This window comes from Panthera onca, chromosome F1 (genome assembly GCF_046562875.1).
Source record: "Panthera onca isolate mPanOnc1 chromosome F1, mPanOnc1 haplotype 2, whole genome shotgun sequence".
In the NCBI taxonomy this organism is placed as follows: domain Eukaryota; kingdom Metazoa; phylum Chordata; class Mammalia; order Carnivora; family Felidae; genus Panthera; species Panthera onca.
Genome location: NC_138355.1, coordinates 20424427 through 20448945, shown reverse-complemented (window position 1 = coordinate 20448945; position 24519 = coordinate 20424427). Strand labels below are relative to the sequence as shown.

Here is a 24519-nt window from a genome sequence, read left to right as displayed (position 1 = left end):
GCTAATGCATGTGAGGGCTTGTAACAGTACCTGTGAAATATTCTATAAATGCTAGCTATTATTATTTGCTAGGAATAAACATAAGTAAAGTGTTTTTGCTATGATTATCTTTAAATTCCCTGCCAATTCTACAGTTCTATGTCTCTATACCATTCCAGTCCCTCAGCATTTCTATTCAGTAGGGAGGGGGCAGCATTACCCACATTTTACAAACAGTGAAATTGAGCCATAAGAAGCAAAATGTCCAGTAAGCGAGTGGCAGTCTGAAACCAGAGCTCAACTTTGTAGATGTAAGTACCAGGACTCTTTCCAGGAGGTCGTGAGACTATACACTCAAAAAAGAGTATAAGACATCCCTTAGGAGCCTGTGAGAAGTGACCCCTTGATGGCTCTTCTCTGCTGCAGTTCTCCATGGATGCTCAAAGAGGTCGCTTCTCTCTCCATCTCTGAAATGCTCTCAGGCTGCAGCTTCCCATATATTTCTTTCACCAGCTTTCAAAAAAGCCATATGAGGGTATTAGATGAGGTGGTGACTAGATACCTTCTGCTTGGTTGCCTATATTCCCTGCCTCTTTAAGCTGTCAAATTCTGGGTTGTCCTAAGTATAGACACAGCTCACCTGGCTGCAGACTCTGACTCTTCAAAGGGTGACTTTCTGCTGAGTTAGACCTTAAAGCATTTGAGAACCCCTGCCCCCCAACTCATCTTTCAAAACATTCTCTCCCCAACCACTTTCCCCCACCCCATTCCACAATTTACTTCTGCAATTGTGGACAAAGAATCTGCAAAAGCTTCTGTCTTCTCCCTCTTCCTCTGCCTCCCTCTCTCTTCCCGTCTGGGTTGGCCAGAAGGAAGTCTCTGGCTATACAGGACCCTATCTGTGCAGAAGCAGCTCCCAAGAGTTTGTGAGTACGAGATTGCTCCTGTTTCTGAATCTGGACTGTTCAAAAGGACTCAAGATGTTTTTCTTTTCTGTCCACTAGGGGGCTGCTTGTAGGGGGATGGAAAAAACGAAGGCTTAAAAAAAATATATCATGCTGCTGAAATTTCAGCAAGAGGGGAAAAGAGAGAGCGCGTGAGAGAGAGACAGCAAAGCAGTCCCAGGCTTCCTTGTCTCTCACGTCAGAGGCAGGAACCTACTGTGCTAAGGCTGTTGGCTCAACACGCAGAGACCAAGAAAGGCACAGACACAGAGAGCGAGAGAAGAGGGGTCCCCCCTGACCCAAGGAATTACCACCAGTGGAGTAAAGCCACCTGACTTTTTAATCTTATTTTTGTTGCCTCCGCTTTCTCCCTCCACTCTAGCCCTGTCAGCCTGGGTTTCATTTCTTTCGTGGAGCCTCCTCTCTTCCTCCCAGAAAAGGAGGAAGGGAAGAAAAGGGAGAGAGGTGGGTTCTCTAGGTGAGTGCATCAGCTGGTTCCAGCTCGCACAGACAAGAATTCTCTTCGCAGGAAGCTCCTCTCGCTCCCCTGCCGCCCACCCTCAGCCGGGTAAGTCCAGCTCACTTGCTCCTTCGATTTCCTTGCTAGCGTGATTTCAGCACCACGGAGAGCTATGAGATGCATTTTGGTTCCTGTGTGTCTCTGTGTTCCTGCAAGGAGCTTGGCACTAAGGTTACATCTATCTCTCTGCTGCCAGTCGAGCCGGGTTCTGCGTAGGGAAAAGAAAGGCACAAAACTGTGTCTACTGAATTAAAGGGGGATGTGGACTCTGGCCTTCGGGTGTGTGTGTGTGTGCGTGTGTGTGTGTGTGTGTGTGTGTGTGCTGTTGCATAAGATAGGTGAGGTCTGAGCTAAATTGCCAGTGGGTTTCTGCGCGTCTCCGTGTAGGGCTGCTCTTTTTCTATGTAGATAAGAGGGAGGGTTTGGGGAATTAGCCATGCACCTTCTTTAACTCTTTCCAGACAAACCACAGAGGGAAAGTGTTGCAAAGGAAGCCTGAGGGGGTTAAGAGCGGGGGTAGAGTTAAAAGTTATGCTCCTCTGTGAGAGCTTGGAAGAGGTGGCATTTTAAATGTCAGTTTCCCTAGGATCTCCGGGCTGTTGCTGAGGAGAGAGCCCACTCTGACCTTTTACTTTCTCTCCTGGTGTGAATCCATGGCAAGTGGGCAGGTGCAACAGGTGAGCATCAGGTTGGGGTGGTTTTGGGGGCTGGGATCCCCCTGACTTCATGGTGGTAGGCAAGCGTCAGTGTCTTGAGCTTTACAGAGGTTGGCCAGTGTGGATTATACTACACTTACAAGGGGGCAGGATGTACTCTCCACTTTTTTTTTTTTTTTTTTGGTCATCTTTGACTATGTGTGGTTGGAAAGAGGACAAAGTCTGTTCTGTCCTGTTTTCTGCCAGTGAAAGATTGCTCAGGAGAAAGGTTTGTCTCCTTATGTCTGGGGAAGCAGAAGTGAAGGTAGACCTGTCCTGATGCAAATAGGCTTGAAGTAGTGCTATGTCCTCCAGTACTGAGAGGTTCCACAAACGGGCTCATCATTACTTTAACTTCACTGCTACTGTTTTGGGGGGAAGGTACTGCTCTGTCTCTTCCACTTCCTGTCCCTCAGAAATATGTTCAATCAAGTCCCTGCATCTGCCTTGGTTTTGCCTTGGTGACACTATCTGCCTGCATCCGCTGTCCTTCAGTCTTACCCACAGCTGCTTGGGTGGGGCCATCCAACAAGTGGTGTTGGGGAGTTCTTTCAGCCATCTATGTCTCCATGAAACCAGCATCCCAAGGGGAATTTTAAAGAGATGTGGCTCTAGTAAGAGCAAACCTTGTCTTGAACTGTCCTTTAATTATCTAACCTTTTGGTCACTTTCTTCAAGATGAGAGAGTCAGTGGGGGGTGGTTTCACTCCTCCCAACACCCAGTGAACTCTAGGGTGGTGACTCTGTGTTTTGCTTTTAATTCAGCATTCTGGGCCCCTCCTCCAAACCAAAGAAAATACTCTCTGCCTCTGGCTGGTGAATCTTCTGGGCGAGAGACATAGTCCCGAGTAAAATGGCACCACTGTTTTGTTTTGTTTTGTTTTGTTTTTTACTATGCTTGCCATTGAATCCAGAAACCCCAGCATCTCCCTAGACTGGTAGGAAGTGGAAGGCAGTGAGAAAAATAGTGAAGTCAGAGGTTTTAATGGTAGGGAAAAGAGATTGAAATAGATAAAGCAAAGCATCAGAAACCAACACTGACTCATTGATATTTCAACTCTCCCAACTCCTGCCAACCTTGAAATCTTCCAGTTTGAACAAGAAAGTGGATAGATTTCTACATGACATATCTCTGAAGGTTTAAAAGAAATTCATGCCCTTGCAGTGGACCCTATCCAAAGCCACCATTTATTACTGAAGTCACCATACTTAGTGGTCATTATGTCATTAATGCCCTTAAATTCTCTCTGAAAGAAGTGCTCAGTGTCATTACTGGGCCCATTTAATAAATGGGGAAACATAGGCAGTTAAAGTGCTAGGCTAGAGGGTAGCAAAAGCGGAACTAGAAATTCTGGTCTCCTAGTATTTCATCACCTGAGAAATGCAGAAATGCTCATGTGAGGGGGAGCAGGGATGTATTGCTCTCCAGTGGACAGATTTGCAGCTGAGACCTTTTAGTGAACTCCGTGTGGAACAGTGACTTCTCCCCGGTGAAGAATGAGAATCAGCCAGGAGTCCCAAGGTGTTTCTGTACTTAGGTTCTCAGCCAAGAAGATGGCCAGGAGCCAGGTGAAGAGCTCCCTGGACTTACTGTAGAAAGAGAATTCCAGGCTGGTGGCCCCTAGGCTGGACTGAGGTCATGCAACTGATTGCCACACTCACGTTGCCCCAGAAATCCCAGTTAAAGGGACCCTTCCAGGGCACATTGTCATGGATGTTTTGGTTTCAGATGTCTGATCATTTTCCCTCAGCCTTCTCTGGGAGCAGCTACACTGAGTCCTCTGTGGCTCGCAATGTGGGGAGGATGACTAGAGAACAGGAGAGGGATGGGTTCTGAGCACCGACAGAAACTCTAAGAGAGTAGGTGACTGGACACAAGTCCACCGCACATACAAAACCTCTGCTCCCCTGGCAGCCGCAGCCCTCACATCTGGCCAGCATTGGGGGGAAAAAGCTGCTGCATTCTCATATTCAGCCCTCATTCGTGGAGCAGGGGAGAGTCTGCTGGTTTGCCCCTGAGATCTGGGGGAGATAGAAGATATCAAGAAAGGTGAAGGGAAAGAAAAGGTTGGCATCCTGCCCTATTTTCCACAACTGTATGTTGCTATCTTTTACCTGGAGAGTGCCACTGATACGTATTTTTTTAGTTCAGGTATAGCTTGCATATAATAAGATGTGCTGATCTTAAGTATTCATATTAGTTTTGACAATTGAATACATCCATTTAGCCACTACCCCAAACAAGATATGCAAGCTTTCTCTTGTGCTTCTTTCTGATCAATCTTTCCATCCCCCAGCCCCATCACTTTCTGACTTCTTTCACCATGACTGTCACTGCTACTTTTTGCTGTGGAAATACATTGCTTAATGTGATATTTAATAGATGTGTCATGTGGATTATAGTAGAGTTTTACAAGACCATTTCAGAGGTTTGAGTCTGTTGTTACTGGGTAGGTGGCTGAGAGAGTGGGGAGAGGGGTGCATTCTTCATCCAAGTTTATAGCTGTGGTTTTAGGAAGTCAAGTGGTCATTTCCAGTGTGTGAGTGTGTGTGTGTGAGTGTGTGTGTGAGTGTGTGTGTGTGTGTGTGTGTGCGCAAGCCACAATCAAGTCCAAATAGGAACCCTCGAATCCTCTGCAGGTCCCTCCCTCAGAGCTGACCTCACTTATTTGATGGTACAGTGCATGGAGATGATATTGAAATCTCTATTAAAAACTTGGAATTTAGCATTCAGGTGGCTGGTCATGAGTCATCCCATTTGGCACCCCCAGGGGATGGGGGTGAGGTGAGGAAAGAGTACCTGTGTGAGCTCACTAGGGAAATGGAGAGAAATTCACTGTCATAGTGCTTACGCCATGAAATTCAGCTCCATCCACAAAGGTCTTGGCTGAGAAGGTTGCTATTTCTCCTTATTTAAGAGTGGCTTTAGAACCAGAAGATACTGGGGTGACTCATGTACCACGATATCCTCCTAGCTTCATCCAGGGATGCCCATCCTACTTCCATCCGTGGTTATAGGCCAGGATGAAGAGACTCTCATCTATTTTTGCCATGAAGAAGCAATGAAGTTATAAGATTTTGATGACTTTGGTAGGGAAAAAATACACACACACACACACACACACACACACACACCCTATGTAATTAGTCTTGACACCTTGCCTGTCTAGTTTTCTCCTACTCTGTATCTGTAGAAGCTCTATGTTCAGGGAATGTTGGACAGAGATGAGGTATTTTGTGCACACTTTGAGTATGAGGTCCTCAACTAACAGATCAGAGTTTCTGGCAGATCAACCAGTAAATCAGAGTCTCCAGTGGGCCTCAAAATTTGTCTAAGTAGGTGGTAGAGCAGTTTACATGCACAGTGGGCAAATATAGACTCTGCCCCCCTTCACTGAGAGACTTAACTGAGCACCTTCTTTCCAAGGTCTGCTGCTTTCTGGGATTGCCTACCTCAGAGAATACACCTAGCTGGCTCATTTATGGGAAGGGTCCTTCCCAAGTTGGCTGTCCCAGCCAGGATCCCTCAGGGCGAAGTAAGTGTAGGTTGCTAACCCGCTGGGCCATGGCAAGTTAGAAGAGAGTCACAGTGAGGATTTCTTAACGTGTAGGTAGAAGTTCATGCAGAAATTCAGAATCCAAATAATTTCCACAAAGCCAATTCCAGTAGACGATTTGGGAGAAGTGTAAAGACGCACCTTTGCCTGGTTAACTATAGGCTGTGTTAAAAAAAGATCAGATGAGATTCCCTGCCTCAATGGAATTTCATCATAAGAGCAAGTTCAGTGGGAAGGGGAAATTGGAATAGGTTTTTAAAGCTATTTCCAACTGTATATAAGAATCACTACATCTTTACCTTGAAATATGACTTTGGACTAGACCTGTATTGATCTATTTAGAACACAGCAAGTACCCAGTATGTCAGTTGGCAAAGGGAGTTTAAAGAGCCTTACCCTCTTCTCTTTCCCTTTTTTGTTCCTTGTGATAAAGTATACATGACATAAAACTTACCATTTTAGCCATTTCTGAATGTACACTTCAGTGGCATCAAGTACATTTACATTATTGCACAACCGTCACCACTGTTCATCTCCGGAATGTTTCCATCTTCCCAAACTGAAACTCTATACCCATTATACAATAACTCATCACCCCCCTCAACCCCAGCCCCTGGCAGCCACCACTCGACTTTCTGTCCTCATTAATTGGACTACTTTTGGCACCTCCTATGAGTGGAATTATACCATATTTGTCCTTACGTAACTAGCTTATAACACTTAGCATAATGTTTTCAGCGTCCATTCATGTTGTAACTTGTGTCAGGCTCCATTCCTTTTTAAAGCTGAATCATATTCCATTGTGTGTATGTACCGCATTTTGTTTATCCATTCAGCCATCGATGGACATTGGGTTCCTTCCTTTTATGCTTCTTTAAGTCTGGCCAGTTGCCCCTGATTTACTCTCCAACCAAATGAGAAAGGGAGACTGTCCGGTCATAACTCCCACGGGGGTTGAAATTCTTCCCTTATGAGGACCACGCAGATGGCTTCTTTGAGGCAAATCAAGGAGGATTGGGGGGGGGGGGGTTGGTGCACTCCCCCCTCACCCCGCCCTTTTCATTTGGGTCTGGTTCCTGTACTCCAGCCCTCATTGTTAAGTGTACAACAGAAGCAGTTCAAGTAGACTGGCATCCTAAACTCTCCTCTATACCCCCTCCGGAAGGCCCCAATCTTACCCCAGAAAGATACCAGGAGACAGTGAGAGACATATCCCTCACCCTTGGTGGACACATTTCTGGGTTCTCCCCAGCTTATGCATTACAAGGTGAGACTCCAAAATGAGATAAGGAGTTCTGGGGTCAGCGACAAATGGGCCAACAGACTCATTGCAGTTTCCTCAAGGATCTTACCTCTGATCTTCTAGGGGACCTCTGCCCTCAGAGCGGGGCACTGCCAAGCTCACCTCCACTTGCCTCTTATAATAGCATCTTATGCTTTAGCTATGACTCAGTAAAAGGTTATTACCAGGACTCATGAGGAACTCATGGTTCTTCCAATTTGGATGTGTCTTTATCATACTGTATGGTATGAGAGAGACAAAGAAGGAAAAGCCTAGACCATTGATCCCAGGACAGTATCAACCCAGAGTGGCTAATGTTTCGCAATGGCTTAGCAACATCTTTGGGCTAGAATTTAGTCTTTGATTTTACTTCACCTAAAAATTCGCATTTCTGGGCCCTGGCAGCTTGGATCTTTCTATTGCTTAATGACAACACCAGCCAACATTGAGTGAGTGTTTCCTATGAGCTTCAACCAAGTGCACGGCACAGAGAAAACCCTTAATAAATGTTTGCTGTTATTACTAATAATAAACACTTCAAATGCTTTGTGTCATTTAGTGGCTAAAACACTGTGACGTATACTATTATCCCCATTTTACAGATGAGGAAACTGAGGCATGGTGACTGGTTCACCTTTTTACAGCTAGGAAGTGATAGAGCTGGTTCAAAGCCTGTGCCTTAACCACTTTCTTGTATTGCTTCTATCATTCATTTGGCAATTAATGATGTCTCCATTGTGATTCCTCTTAAGCATCTTGCATTATTGCTAATCTTTTTTTTTATATACAGTGTAGTTTTAATGAGTTAAGAACAGGGCTATTCCCATATGCTTCTCCACCTATTGCTAATGTTTATATGTAAAAATCTAGGTGCCTCTCCACCTAGACTACTGATTCTCTGAGGGCTGGGAGAGCCCAGCACAGGACCAGTCACATAGCGAAACTCAATAAAACCCTTTCTCACTTGCTGTTGGTTCAGCTCAACCTAAATACAGGAGTTCCCATGCTCGTTTCCCTAGTTTAATAATAATAATAATAATAATAATAATAATAATAATAATAATAAATAATTACTATTTATGGGGTGTTCACAGTGGTCCAGGCACTCTACCAGGCTGTGCAATACAGTAGCTCACTTGATTCTCACAACAATGGGAAGAAATGGGGGTCACTGTGTGAAGGGCTCTGTGCCAGATGCCATACATACCTTCTCTCATCTAATCCTCACAATAACCCAGGGGGAAGGTGGGCAAAGCAAACCTCCTCCAGCCAGGGAGAAAGGGAGACCCTGGTCGTTGCACAACTTGACTTGAAATAGCGGACAGAGCACGCAGATGAGGGCAACAAATCTAACTTCAGAGAGGCTAAATAGCTTGCCTGAGGACACACAGCTAGACGGTGGCAGGACTGGTTTTGAACCCAATCTTTTTGAAACGGAGCCCAAGTTCTTCCCCTGTTGTCTGCAGCTTCTAGTTTAGCCATATCCCGCCCCCCTGCCACACCCTCCCCCTCCACCTGGGCCACATGTTCTGCGAGAAGCAAGTCCTGAGCATTATTACCAGGAAACTTGACTTCAAATTTGTGCTCCACCACGTCTGACCTTGTGCTCTTGGGCCATCACTTAACCTGTCTTAATCTGAGGTTCCTCATCAAAAGCCTCTCTTCCATCCTCCCACCCTAAAAAAAGCCTATAGAAATCATCATCTCATCTTTAAGGAGTTCTTATGAAAAGTAAATGGGACAGACGTATGGTGCCCAGGACAGCACCTGGCACAGAGCATGAATGATTGAGTCACTTGCTAATTCCTGAGGTCTGGGGCCTGGGTGCAGCCTGGGGTACCTGTGTTTCAACAAGCTAACAATGATCGGGGCTGACCTGGATTTTACATTCTCCTCAAGTGCTAATGGTCTGGGCTGGCCCTTGTTTTTATCACCTTGATTTTAAGAGCACATGTTGGCCATTTTTTCTTCTCCTTTAGCACCACCAGCTTGGCAGGCTGATATTTATAAATATCTGAAAGATGCCTTTCGCCAATTAATTAATTACCTGGAAGTTGTCCTGGATTAAATTAATTTGAGCCTTAAGGAGACACTGGATTTTTGAGCCCCATTCCTCACTCTGCTGGGGACCACGAACATTTGAATTCCTTTTCTCTTGCCTTTCCCTCCCTCCGGATTCTTCTGCCATTCTGAGTTTTATTTATGAAACATTTTCCCTTCCCTTATAATTCTGTTTTCCATAAGAAGAACATCCAACAGCCACCTCCTGGCTGGGGTAGAGTAATTGTTTGAATTTTTTGACGGTGTGCAATTTCAAAGGCTTGCGTTTATATAGATTACCTTGAATTTATCTCCGTGAGTGTATCGGGAGAGAAGCCGCTGCCTGCCACGTGAAGTATCGTAAACCCCGTAGCCACCGAGCGCCTGCACCTGCGTGGACGGTCTGTTTATCTAAATGGATTTCTGTAAAACACATACCTTAATAAATGGGGTTTTGCCAGCCTGTCCAGCCTACACTCAGGTCAGCAGTGGAGTCCGGACCAAAAGGACAGGTGCGGAGAGGAAATGGGCCCACAGCCCCACGCCCCTCCACCTGGCCAGCTGTGGCGGGGGTGGGGGGCGGTGGGTACGTGCAGATGGGGAGAGGGCGGCCCCAGAGCAGAGCGCCTGCAGGCAGAAGGGGCAGGGCCCCGAATACTAGATGCAATACTAGATGACCCTGCAAATGGTCATGTCGCAAAGGGCAGAGGCCATGCTGTCCATAAAGGGGTTGTCTCCTCACGGTGACCTAGCCTGTGCCACAGGGAGCTAGAACTTATAAACCTAGCCATAAAGCCTCCCGTTCAAAGCCGTATATATTTATAGAGATATAAATGAAGTTTAATGCCGGTGAAACTCACTATAAAAGCAAAAGACTTCATCTGTATCTATACTTCAGGTGCAGAGCAGTTCGGGGCCCGCTGCCTCTCTCCCGCTGAGGGCAGCGCGGTGCGCGCACCCACTCGCCCCCGTGTGGGCCTCCTGCGGGGCGGGAGAAGCAGGTCCTCTGGCACCCGCCAGCGAGGCCCCCAGCAACTGTGCCTTCCCTTATCTCTGAGGGCTGTGTAAAAGCAGCGAGAAAAAAAGAAGAAAAGGAAAAAGCACTGCCAAAATCAAGCGGCTTCAAACAGTCAGGAGTCTGGCTTTTAAATAAAACAATTTGAGGAAGGTTGGCTTTTCATCCACCTCGGAAACTGCCAGGTTTCTGCTCCTCGGAGCTTCAGGTGGGATACAGCGATGAGACTGCAAAGCCCGTGCTGCCCTGCCCCCCACCTGGCGTGTCGTTGCCCCCCCCTCCCCTCCATGCCCGCCTTGCATGCATCGCATCACTGCCCACTCTGGGCTGGCAGAAATGTTCAGTGAAACCCTGACAAACAAGCATTTGAATCTGGCTGTGTGGCCTTGGGAAAGTCACTTGACTTCTCTGAGCCTTACTTTCCTCACCCATGAAATGGGACAAAGATTCCTACCTCTGAGAATTTCTGTGTGGGTTAAATGAGATGTCATTTTCTACATGAAGGCTCCTAATGGCCCTTAGCACATCGAGGGGCTTCAGCCCATACGGTTCTCTCTTGATGGAGTGTCTATGGCAGAAAAGGTGTGTTTTGAGGGTAGACGGCAGGGGTCATGCGGCTACTTTGACATATATTCTCCCCAGGGGGCAGGGGAGGTGGCTGACACTTGGTTGTACAACAAGTGCAGTGGGAAGACGGGCAGTGACTTGAACGCTTCCTTCTTTTCATCTCGTTACCAGCTCTCCTCAGTCTTGCACAGGCCCCTGGGCCCGAGTGCCCGAGGCAGCCGCTCAGGGGCAGGTTGACTGACCGAATACATCGCCCCTGGAGTGGGGCCTGTCTGTGTTCCTATGACTAGCTTCCTGGAAAGCTCAGAGACAGACATGCTGCCCACGTGGAGTATAGCTCCCCAGGGAGTATCTTTGGGTTCCTAGGGGTGCCTTTCCACACTTGACCCTCACGAGGTCAGCAAATCATGCCAACAGCATGGGTTTCATTCCTGGGTCACCCTCCATCCAAGGGAGGGACCAAATGGAATATTCTGGAGGAGATGAAAGGGTGCCGTTGATCCGGACCCTGATATGTGTTGAGTGGGGGTGGGGAGGAGACCGATATCTGTCAATCTCTTATTAAAAATGGTCTGAGGCCGTGCAAGAGTTATTAAAATGCAGAGTAAGAGGATGCCATACGCTCCTCCCCACCCCCGCCCCCTTTTCAGTTGTGTTTTATCAGCTTAATTTTGTGAGAATGAAAGGCTCAGGCAGCCATCCTTGGAGACTGGGAGGGAAAAAAAGTCAAGTCACTAGAGAAGGCCTTGCATGGCTTCCCTGGCAGCCTCCTCCCTCTGACTCCACCGGGGTCCCCTCCCAGCCTCCTGCAGCACTTCTCTGTGGCTGGAGCCCAGGAGACAGTGAACAGTAACGAAGTGCTCTCTCTCTCTCTCTCTCTCTCTGGGCCTGTGGAGACCACATTTGACAGGCCAGGGATCCCACCTGACATCCCAGCTCTGCCACGGGCGGAGGGGAGAAAACCTGGGAGGAGACCCCACTCCTGCTCCTTGAAATGTTTGCCCTTTTCCTTTTAAGTTCTTAAGGTCAAATGTTGCTAACGGGATTATTTGCCCATGGTGAAAGGCTGCTAGGAAGGGAAAGAGCCTTTTCATTTCTGAACGTTTATGTCTTACCCCAGAGTTATACTCAGCAGTTGGCTTGAGCAGACTTTGCAGGTGATGAGGTAGGAATTGTGGGGAGCGGTTACCCAAGATCTGCTTCCAGGATCTCCTGGGTTCATAAATCACCAGCGGGATCCAAAAAATTCTCCCTGTCGATTTTTCGTAGCCTAATAGTTGCTAACACCTACACGATAAAAACGACCACAGGGCAAAGATTTAAGTCCTTCACACGTAGGAACTTTCTAAATCTGGACAGTCACTTTTTGAGTGAGGTACTATTATTATCCCCCTTTTACAGATGGAAAAACTAAGGCACAGAGAGATGGTTTAATTTGCCCGGAGACCTGCAATAAATGGCTGAGCCAGGATTTGAACCCAAGAGCTCTGTGCACTTAATTACCATGCTGTGCTGGGCGTCACTCAGACACCGCCCGGGTTCCCCGCTGCCAGAGACAGATGCGAAAAACTGGAGAATCATAGTCCTCACAAGCTTGGTCTGAATCACAAAGGTTGGTTTAAAAATAAGACCAAAGCAGTCACTATTTCTCTCGGGGGCTTGGTGTTGTCACTTCGTCTACTCCCCCTCCTTTGGGGAGTCATTCTGTTTTTTCAACAAAGCCTCATCTAACTCCTTCAGGATGAGAAAAGAATCCAGCTTCAAGGCAAGTGAGTTTTCTTAAATGCATTTTCCTTCATCCAATCTCACAAGGTGGGGAAGGTGGTGTCAATTCTCATCTATCCACAAAAGCCTCATTCACTTTGTGGTTTCTCCACTTTGGGGATTATCTGGGCCACAGTTGTAACTACCCATTCACTTGTGGGCTACTTCTTTCAGCTCTGTGCTGCCACTGTACAGGATGAAACTCCTGTAATGGATTCTTGAACGATCGGTCCAGCTGGGAGGGAGTACGGTAGGCCGATGCAGCAAAGTCTGATCTGTTCCTGTCGAGCCTTCTTGTTCAGCTGTGGGGATGCAGACTGAACACCAGTGGTGGCCCGGACCACCGAGGGTTACAGGGGAGGCAGGTAGTGTTGGCCGGGGGCATAGGGCAGCTCGGTGTCACCCAGCTAGATCTCTGCTCTGTAGTCAGAGGTGGGCATGGTGGAAGAATGTTGGCCCAAGGGATGGGTGGGCTGGGCTGTGAGATGCTTAAGAGCCTCCCCCACACCCGAAATGTGCCGGAGCCTGTGGCAGACTGAGCCAACAGGCAGGTTCATTCTGGAACAGAAGCACTGGGGACAGGGGAGGCCTGAGCACCCCGATGTGGGCTTGGTTAGAGGCTGGCGTTTAGGTCTCGCATTGAGGCTGAGCCAGAACTTGGGGCAAATGCACATCCCAGCTTTGGGTGAGGTGATTCAGGGCCGAGACTCTATCCCGAGCTTGGGCCAACCATCCATAGGCAGGAAGACACAGAGTGAGGGAGAAAGGGTATCAGTGGGTATCAGTTCTTTTTTTTTAATGTTTATTCACTTGTTTATGAGAGAGAGGAGAGAGAGAGATTGCTTGCGTAGGGAGGGGCAGCTCTGTCAGCACAGAGGCGGACATGGGGCTTGATCTCACAAACTGTTGAGATCATGACCTGAGCTGAAACCAAGAGTCGGATGCTTAACTGACTGAGTCCCCCAGGCACCCCAAAAGGGTATCTGTTCTGAAGATAGTGGACCTGAGCTTAGACTCTGGCTCTGCCTAGCTCTGCCCCCTTAGAGAAGGCACTTAATTTCTCTGAGCCTCTATTTCCTTGACTCTAATGTAAGGAAGATAACACCTCTTAGGAATTTTTGTGAAAATTTAATAAGGTAACATCTAGAGTATACTTTATACGTATTCAGTAAATGTTGATTACCTCTCCCCAGTAGCAATAATTTCTTACACTGTAGTTGTGCTTCATAATTTCGTAGGACTATGATATATTAATATATTTGGCCTGCACAACCCTTTGTGAAGGTTGACACAATGACTCTTATTCATTACTCCCATTTTACAGATGGGAAAATTACTACAGAGTTTCAGTGGCTTGCCCAATATAGCACAGGTGGTAAATGACAGAATTGAGATCCTGAATCTTACACTTTGGGTTTAATCATTTTATAGCCCTCTCTGTTGTGCTGTGATTGGGCTGGTAATTGAAATCACAAAGATCGAGAAGATCCTCTGCCCAGATGCCCAGAGGACAAAAATCATCTTCCATGAGCTCTGCGGCATCTCATGGGAACTGGACAGGGCTTGGGGTATCCCTTAAAGGCTTTGGCACCAGGTTCTCAAGTCCTTTCAGTTCTCAAATGTGTTCTGGAATAACTCCCTCGGTAGATTAATGCTTAATGCTGTGCCAGCCAAGTTTCCTGTCTGTGTACCAGATCATCTTGGCTCTCCTGCCTCCGCCAGCCAGCCATCTTGGGAACCTGAGTCACTCATGACAGCCACTGCGGGGACCAGATCCTACCAGCAAAAGAACTTAGAGCCTGTGTCCACCAGGCAAGTAGCCTTAAATGTTGCCTCCACAGAGAAGCCCGCACTAATAATTGTATCTAAAATAGCCCTCCTTGACACCAAAAGCAAAGGCAACAAAAGCAAAAACAAACAAGTGGGATTACAAAAAACTGAAAAGCTTTGCAGAGCAAAGGAAACCATCAACGACATGAAGTGGCAATCTATGGAATAGGATCAAATTATCGCAAACCATACATTCAGTACGGGGTTAATATCCAAAATACTCAGGGAACTCCTACAGCGCAATAGCAGAAAAAGAAATAACCCAATTAAAAATGGGCCAAGGACCTAAACAGACATTTTTTTCTCAGGAAGACGTACAGATGGCTAACACGTACATAAAAGATGCTCAACATCACTCATCATCAGGGAAATGCAAATCGAAACTACAAGGAGATATCACCTCACACCTGTTATAATGGCTATCATCAGAAAGATAAGAGGCAGCGAGTGCTGGTGAGGAGTGGAGAAAAGGGAGCCCTGTGCACTGTTGGTGGGAGTGTAGCTTGGTGCAGCCATTATGGAAAACAGTATGGAGGTTCCTTAAGGAATTACAAATAGAATTACCATATGAGCCAGCAATTCTACTTCTAGGTATATATCCAGAGGAAATTAAATCGGTATCTCAAAGAGATAATCACACGCTCATGTTCACAGCAGCATTATTCACAATACCCAAGGTATGGAAACAACCTAGGCATCTGTTGATAGATGAAAGGATAAAGAAGAAATACACACACACACACACACACACACACACACAGAGGAATATTATTCAGCCTTAAAGAAGAAGAAAATCCTGTCATTTGTGACAACATGGATGAACCTGGAGGATATTATGCTAAGTGAAATAAGCCAGACAGGGAAAGACAAATAGTGCATAGTATCACTTATTTATGAAATCTAAAAAAACAAAAAACAAAAAAAAAAAAAACAAAAATAAAACCCCAACTCAAAAAACGTTGAACTCATAGAAACAGGGAGTAGCAAAGTGGTTGCCAATGGCTGGGAGGTAGGGAAACTAGGGAGAGGTTAAAAAATAAAGGAAGAAAATAGCTCTCCCTGTCACTCTACCATTTTGTTTCTATTTATCATGCTTATCACCAGCCAGCATAATACTTGATTATTTTCTTGCTGTTTGTCTCCTTCCAATAGAATGCATACTCTGTGAGAATAAGAACTTTGTCTTATTCACAGTTGGGTTCCTAGCCTGGAACACTGTGTTTACTAAGTTGGTTAAATGAATGAATGAATGAATGGGTTTTCATCCAGTATTCTCTGTTTCTGCAAGCCATTACTAAAGACCCACTCTGAGACAGGCATTTCCTTAATGGCTGGAATTGAAAGAGATGTGGCTCCCTGTCTCTGAGAACATCTCAACCTGGTCAGGGTGGAGGGGAAGTCACAAAGACAGGTAACTACCTCAGAACATAGTGTCTTGTTAGTCATTATGAGGGTGAGGGGATGGGGCGGAGGCATTGCTTGGGGTACCCCATTAACCAGAGAACGAACAGCATATGCTAAGGCTGAGGTCAGAGAAAGGGCATGTCAGGAGGTAGCTGAGAGGTGGGATGTAGCTGGAACACAGGATCATTGGATCGTTGTGCTGGCGCAGTGGGAGATGCTACTGAAGAAGGAGATTGGGATTTGGGGCTCCTGTCAGGATATCCATGAGGAGAACGGCCAGCTGCGTAGGTGCTCTAGGTCTGACCTTTTAAGCCACGTTGGAGGATGTAAGCTTGTTGCCTCTTTCATCAGATATCTAAAGGCACAGCCTAACCAAATTTTATTTGCCATTGTGACGTTCTTTTCTAATAACCATATCCTTTCCTACAAGCTCTCCAGGGCAGAGAGTGATGGCGGGGACTTGGGGTGGTGGTGGATGGGGCTGCTAGACCCCTCATCGCTGACAGAATTGGGGGATGCCATACTGCTCTCATTTTAGAAACATGAGGCCAGACTCTCAGCCATCCATGCTGCTTTCTGCACCTCCTCCCGTAGAAATGACACCATTCCGGTTGCTAATACAGAGGCTGAAGGCGAGATTGTTGAGTGAGAATGAGGACTAGAGAATGAAAGAAAGAAAAGTCCTGAGACCAGAAACCTTGAATGCTCATTCTGTTTCCTTTAGCTGTGGCTTGTTTAAGAAAATTGTCTGTTCTGTTTCGTCAACTCCTTCTCTTCTGGAAAGAGGATGTGGCTGGAAGGCTCCCATTCCGGGGCTCCAGTCCGGGAAAGGGCTTCCCTATTGATTTGTGTGTCAGCAATTCAAATGGGGTTATTTATACTGTGGCTGAGCACCTGATAAAAATGTAAGTTATTATTTAAAAAATCCGGAAGGGAGGAAAAACTCATCAAGGAATAACCTCATATGGGAAGTGAAACAACAGCCACACACAGTTCAAGGTCCTTAAGAAGGGAGCTGGGAGACTAGGGCTGTGAGGATTGCCAAGATGTATGTCAGGGCCCTTGCCTTTCTCCTTTTAAATGCCTCTCCCTCCTGTCCGAACACCCTTCCCGGGCTCTGCAGCTCTGACTTCAGACACTGCCTCAACACTCATTAGCTGTGGGGCTTGGGCAAATGACAGAGATTTCTCTCTAAGCCCTCCTATTGCGTAAATAGGAGGAGACAATGGCATCTCAAATACCACATAGGCAAAACTCTTGGAGCAGAGCTGAACGCATAGTAGGTACTCCACAGACACTTGTATCCAAACCCCCTTCTCCCTTTGTAGAGCTCCTATTCAAATTCTTTCTTAAAAGCCATGCCCTACAGCCTATTAAAATCTGATTGCAGCCAGCTGCTGTCTTACTTGAAAGGCTCTGAGCCACTAAATCACACCTATGCATAAATGATTGATAATGAATTAATAGGTTAGGTGGTGGCACTTATGGAAAGCAGAAGGAAAGGAATTAAGGAAGCTTTAATAGCAGAATGTCAGAAGCCAGCTACATGCCTCTGTAGGGATATTTTGGGCGATGGGGCTCCTGAAGTGTCCTTTCAATCATGCCGTTAGGAAGCTACCTCTCTGGTCATTTGTAAGGATAGGCGATACACAAGTCAGGAGAGCAGGGAGTGGCTCTCTCTAACTTTGATGACGGCGTCAGATGCCCACCCACTTACACAACCGTGCCCTTGCCCTTGACAGTGCCGTTACCTACACTTTCTCCACAGTCCTGCTCTCAAGCTTCCTGACTCCGGCCACTCATCTCTTTCTTTTGCTCTCGTGCTCCAGACACAGCAATTACAGAATTGCATTGACATCTCCAAGCCCCTGGCCCTGCCTCTTTTTTTTCACTATCCATTGCCTCATGTTACCAGGCTTAGATGCGGTCCTGTGTCTTTGTCCTTAGCCTCTTGCAAAAACGTTTCTGGACTTTGTGTCCCGACAAAACTCCAAACTGGTTAAACTCACCTAGTGTTCATGCTTACACCTTGGAGAAAAATAGTTGTGTGGACTGTTGTTGCTTCACAGTTATGATGGTAGATCTCAAGGGAATATGGAAAACAGTCTGGCAGTTCCACGACTCTTTCCTAGTGTGCTTACTTTCCACTGTCCCAAATGACAAGTTTACATCTCCTTTCTCCAAAGACTGCCTACTCCCTTTTTAGTTTCTTCCAGATGATGACCTTACTGGTATTTTGCAGCCAGGAACTCCCTCAACTTCCTGCCACTGACCACACCTTTTGCTGTCACTGTGGCCATCCTCTTGGTCTCCCCTCCTCATTCTTGGGTGCAATGCCCCTGCTCTGTGCAAAGGCCGGCCCCCTCTGTGTTCTGGACCTCATTGCCTCATGCTTCCTGAAGACTTTGTTCCTGCTGTTATCACTGCCTCTTTCTTGAATCTCCAATTTCTCCCTCACTACTTCATTTTCCAATAAGCATGTAAATGTGCTCTGTTATCTCCGACCTTAAAAAACATGAAGCTCCTCCTGATTCTACTCTCCTTCCGGTTTCCGCTCTATTATTCAGCTCTCATTGACAGCAAAACTTACCAAAAGCCTTGCTGCTCTCAATTCTCACCTCTATTCTCTCTTCATCCAGTCAGGCTTCCACCCCCACAACTCCTGAGAGATGGAAGGCACAGTGACCTTATGTTGTCAGAGCTCATCATCATGTCTGTTACTTTGTACTTGACCTCTCAGCATCATTGGGCAATTATTCCTTTCCTTAAACCGTGATCTTCCCTTGGCTTTGGGGACTTGCACTTCTTAGGTTTTGCCTCTGTTTCAAAGGGCCTTTGCTGGCTTCTCTTTCTGTACTCAATCTCTAAATGTGGAGAGCTGTAGCATTCAGCCATGGGCCTCTCTTCTCCGGCCCCGCTTTCACCTCAGGTGTAACTCATTGGTTCGAGTTATACCACTCGTACACCAATGGCTAACCAAATCCATGCCTTTAGCTCTGACATTTTTTTGGAACCCAGCTTATAGAACCCAGAAGTCTACCTGGTATCTCTACTTTGATACTTTATAAAGCCCTCTATCTTAATATGTGCAAAGAGAATTCTTGATTCATTGATGTTTCTTCTGGTGTCTCTTTTCTCAGCCAAAGGCACTACACCTAGCTACTAGCTCAAGTGACAAAACTCTTAAGTCATCATTCATTCCCCTGTGTCCTCACTCACCACTCCATTTTCAATCCATCAGCAAGTGCTGTTGACTCTATCTCTAAGGAATTTTTCAAATCCTTCCTTTACTACAAATGTTCTCACTTGGACCACTGGAAAAGCCTCCAGCTGGTATTCCTGTGTCCACTCTTCTCCTGGAGCCAATCTGTACCCAAAACTAAAGTGATCTATTGAAAATTTAAATCAGATGGTTTTTCTCCCTGTCTTAAAATCCTCCGTTGATCTCCCTCACACTTAAAATAAAATTAAAATGTTTTACCATGATCAACAAAATCTTAGTTACCTTTTTGATCTCCATTTTATATCTCCCTTTACTATTTACTCTGTGCCACTCATACTGGTTAATCAAAAATGCCAGACTCAGCACCTCAGGACTTTTGCGATATCTGTTACCTAGAATTTAGAGAAATCTTAGAAAGCCTCTAATTCAACTTTCTTATTTTATCAACAAAAAGACTGAGGCCAGAGTAAAGAAGACTCATAGCAAATTAGTGGTAAAGCCAGGACCAGCCAGATTTCTTTCCATTAGGATGTGCTGGGTCGTCGCTGCCCTCTGAATGCTTCATCACTGTCGCATCTTGTGAGTTGTAGAGACCTTCACCTCAGTAAAAACATAGATTTGGTTTAGTCTCTGTTGTGATTTTAACCAGGCGCACGTGGCTAACTCTAAATACTGTTGTGAAAATTGTACTCATTGGAAGTTACTATGCAGAGATTTGGGATTTTTACCAAAAATCTCATAGATCCAAAATTTCTGGGCAATATATGACTCCCTGGAAAAAAAAATTCACCATTTCTTAACCCCATATGGACTGGTTAGTAGACAATAGGGTCAAGCTATCTTTAGAGTTCCTTTGTCATTCTTTAAGCAGGTCCCTTATCATGACCTGGTCCCTTCCTCTAGAGTTATCTTTGAGTTGTGTGGGGGAAAGGATCTTCATTTCAGTGTAGTGTAGATCTGTGGCCTCTTCATGCCCTTATTTTTGCTTGGCTGTCACTTCTTACATGCCACATTGGGGCCCATTCAAGCCGATTTCCTCAGGCCTGCCTTCCTCCACCTCTCTGTTGATTTGCCTATAATCAAGGGTTATTTGTGTATCAGATTTACTTCACTGAAAAACAGCTATTGCTTTGAAGGATTTCACATCGTGCTATCATCTAAATTATTTTGGAAAAATAAGAATATTTAAAAAAATGGCCAGGCTTTGTTATAATTTCACATTTTCCTCTGTGCTTTAAAAGCTCATATTATCCTGTTTGAGTAAAGATTAGTTGGCTGGCATTGGTTTGGCCATTTATTCCTGGGTAATTTTTGAAGATTGGTGTTTTAGCATGCCCGATAGCACTAGTAACTTTTTATATGTTTTCTTTCATCATATTTACTATCATTTAAATAACCCATTTTCTGCTTCATTTCCTTGGCCATTCTATGACAGAAGTGCTGGGATCCTCAGGGTGGCTTCTAAACACTCTAAGCTTTTTGTCCTCATTGCATTTTTTATGTACTTGGCACCTCAGATGCTTTCTTCCCTCACTCCACTTCCATGTCCATGATGCATCTGGAATGCAGAAACAAACGCATCGAAGAGTACTCAGGTAAGAGACGTCAATGTTCTGGGAACTGTCCTTTCTTCTGAATATCATGCAGTGACAAAGACCCCTGAGCTCATGAAACATGCATTCTAGAGGAGACATGCAGCAAAGCCGTGGCCAAGTTTTGTTGACGGCCTGGCTCATCTTCATCTGCAAATCTCAATTCAGATACTCCTTCCTCCCGGCAGCCATTTCTGGGTCCCCAGAGCAGGCCAGGTGTTCTTGTGGAAACTTGTAAGTTTCTATCATTTAGAGTTTTCAAGTTGTAAAATGTAACATATACACAGAAGTGTACATAAAACCTAAACATAAAATTTAATCAGTAACAATTATTCAAGTTCCCTGTAACCACCCTCCAGGTCGAGCAATAGAATGTCACTAAAACTACAAGGACACCCTGTGTGTCTCTTCCTGATCATAAACCCTTCCCTCCACCAGAGATAACTGCTTCAACTGCTTCCTTGACTTTATGGTCACAATTTCCTTATTTTTAGCAGGTTTAGAATTTATCAGCTTAGGAATATATATATATATATATATATATATATATATATATATTCTTTATACATCTAACACATTTTTATCAAATGTGACCAAAATATTAAAAATAAAATATTAATTTTTTATAAACATCAAATTTATCAGTTGAGAAATAGATGTATATTATATGTATAAAATATACATATTTTTACACATGTACACATACACACGTATATGTATATGTACACACATAGGCTTAATTAGTATCCAGTTTCCCAGTAGTGTGGGATAGTAGGGTAAGCTCCAAAAGATCAGGGATAGAATTTATTTTGTTCTTGTTGTGTTCCAAGGGTCCTGCCCAGTCCCTGGTGCATAGGAAGCCCTCAGTACATATTTAGAGGCTAAGTGAATGGAGATGACACCCTGATAGACTCTAGATAAGAGCTGAGATATTTTGAGGGTCCTTATGGGGATTACTCTTCAGAAGAGGGGTTACAAATTGGGGTAAGGCATCCACTGTGTATGAGGACCACAGTCAAAAAAGCACCCACCACTTTCCTCCCAGAAACTTGAAATAAATAAGAAAGGTGATTGAGCAAACTCAATGGGGAAATAATTATGTCTATTTGTGCATCTATTTATTTATGTAACTATCAATTTGTTTATCTACCTATCCAACCATGCGATAGTATACAAAAACATACCTCTTAAAATACACGAGAAGAGCAGAATAGGAAAAATGATAACTGGTTCATAAGCAGGCTGAAGTGTTGGCCTCCACTCATGACCTACAGGAATAAACCCTGCCCCTGTCAGCATCCCAGACCAGAAGATGTTGAGAAAATAAACTGTGTCTCAGGGATTTGATTCATGAGGGAGAAAAAATAAAACGTGGCAGGATCATGGAAACACATGAATTATTCACAGTTCAAACCAGGTAAAGGGAAAGAGGAGGAGGGAATGACCAGGAAACACACATTGAGAAAATGAAGCTCTCCACGGCCAGGGAGAGGCCCAGGAGGCTGGGAGCGAGAGCAGCCCAGCACGAGGACTGAAACCAGAAGTGACAGGGGAGGAGAATCAACCAGTCCCTTGGCAGGTGAGCCAAGATCACGTGGTGGGAGTGAGGCTGGCTCTATGGTTCTGGGGCCAGTGAATAAAAGGAGTGGCCCTACCTCTGGAAACCAGGTTCATATGGTGGGTGCAGCAGGTCAGTGCTCATCATTGAGTTTAAAGATAAATCTTGATGCCACGTCCACTGTTATTCTGTGATTGCATAAGAGGGGAAAGGCACATCCGACTGGAGTGGCAGCTGGTGGGTCTGAGAGTGGGGCTGGAGAGGGATAGAGAGGTCTGCCCTCAGATGGTGTGTGTAGGAGGAGCGTGGGGAGCTAAGGAAGAAAGACGAGGCTTGTTCCTCAGTGTAGAAGACAGATTCAGGCTGGCGCTGAGGTGGGATGCGGCTGTTGTAAGAGACCTGGAGGGGAAGGGGCACCTGGGTGGCTCAGTCGGTTAAGCCTCCGACTTCGGCTCAGGTCACCATCTTGCAGTTCGTGAGTCCAAGCCCTGCATCAGGCTCTGTGCTGACAGCTCAGAGCCTGGAGCCTGCTTCAGATTCTGTGTCTCCCTCTCTCTCTGCCCCTCCCCCACTCATACTCTGTCTCTGTCTCTCTCTTTCTCAAAAATAAAGATTAAAAAATAAAAATAAAAAAAAAGAGACCTGGAGGGGAAGGCGAAGCTGGACGTTGGAGCCAGTGAATGCAAGAGCAGAATGGACAGCAGCCAAGGTATCTTTAGGAGCAGTACTACAGTCAGGTTGCTTCAAGTGAGAGTCAGAAGAGAGGCAGCCAGGTGGCATGTGGGCACATCCATCTGGTGTAAAGTCTCTGGCAGGAGTCGGGGTGGGGGGGTGGGCGGGAAACACAGCCAGGGTGTGTCTGGCTACGAGCTGCTACGATCACAGCTCGGTGTGTCCACAAGTGTTTATTGAGCACTCACTACGTGCCAATCTGCCCTCAAGCAGCTTACATTCTAACTCAAGGAGAGAGGAAATAAAGAGAGAGTCAAATAAGATTATTTTACATACTGAAAAGTGCTATGAAAACAAGGAAATAGGACAGTGTGTTAGAGTCTAACTGGTATGTTGGGAGATGCGGGGGGGGGGGGTGCTGCTTTAGCCAGAGTGGTCAGGAAAGGTCTCCCTGCTGAGGTGACATTTGAGTTGAGCCCCGGGAGATGAGGTGGAGTTTGCCTTGTTGCACGTCTGGGATGCATAAAGCAAGTGCAGTGAAGGCAGCTACGACTGAGAAGACAGCTTGAAATCCAGGTCACGGTTTCCTCAATCTGTAAAATGAGAGGGTTGAGTTAGCCGATTGCCAAGTCCTGCTTGGTGTGGCACATGGTCTCTGGAAGTCTCCACGGAAGATGTGGAAATCGACCTGGATGCTGAGGAAAGATCCTCAAAGTGCTAGTGATGTCATTTAAACCAGCGTCAAAGCTACAGTCTTCTAGAACCTGCAATGAGAGCAAAAGAAGGATATCTACTTTCTCCCTGATTGAGACATGGTCCTCTGTCCTGCTCCAGGCAGGAAACTTTGTCCTACAAGGTACCCCGGGCCCAGACCCCACTACCTCTGGAAGCTTTGTTGAAACTAAAACCTATTGCATCCTGTTCCTATTGCAAAATAGCTCTATTTGGCCCCTTATTGCATTATGTCTTTTCAAATACTTAATGAACATACCAATCTATTTATGCATCTACTTCCTTTACTTATTTGTCAGCGCCTTGTTAGCGTCTGAGCCCTGAGCACACTGCCAGGCTGAGACAGTGTCCCGGAGGAGGTTGTAGGATGAATGAATGGTGGATGCAGAGGCGTGATAGTCTGCTCAGGCTGCCATAACAAAATACCGAAGACCAGGAGACTTAACCAACAGGAATTTGGCTCTCACAGTTTTTGGAGGCTCGGTGTCCAACATCAAGGTGATAGCTGATTCAATTCCTAGCGAGGACTCTCTTCCTGGCTTGCTGTGTGCTCTCATGGTAGGGAAGAGAGAGAACTCTGGCCTCTCTTCCTCTTAGAAGAACACTAGTCTGATTCCCCTTTTGGGGAAGAAACGTGTCAGTTAGTGGGGTGATCCTGGAAAGACTACAGGGAAATCACCTGCCAGGCAGGCCCTGCTTTCTGTCCGGGCTGGGGCTTTTTCAGCAGTGGTTTTTCCCTATGACCACGTGGAAATGGGAAGGCTTAGGAGGAAAACACACTCAGCTGCATTGGGACCCACCACAGGGCAAGTAAGGAGAACCATATCCTTGTCTGAACACTGGTTTTGATAATGGGGAGGGGCAGGAGGAGAGGGATGGCAAGAGGGAAACACAGGAGAAACTAGTCTCTTCCCAGCAGGGCTTCTGGGGCTATTCATCACATCAGCTCTTCCAGCGAGAGATGCTGGGGCTCGGGCAGCTTTGCTTCGAGACTGTAGTCATTCCAGGTGAGCAGCCGGGGCCAGGCAAGAACAGTAAAATGAATGAACATGTGTTTTGAATGTTCACCTCATCACAGGACTATTCTAAGTGCTTTCCATGTATTAGCTTAGGGGATCCTCTTGTTGGTTGCTTTATTTTGATGG

At 45.9% G+C, this 24519-nt stretch overlaps 1 protein-coding gene across 2 annotated transcripts in view; it reads left to right on the top strand.

Moving 5' to 3' along the window:
* The first annotated feature begins 1064 nt into the window (after positions 1–1064).
* The window catches only part of TNR (tenascin R), a 417184-nt gene continuing 393729 nt past the window's right edge, over positions 1065–24519 (top strand). For both annotated transcript variants that reach the window (XM_060643572.3, XM_060643571.3), the window contains exon 1: positions 1065–1491. The gene's annotated coding sequence lies outside the window, so the exon portion shown is untranslated. The remainder of the gene's footprint in view (positions 1492–24519) is intronic.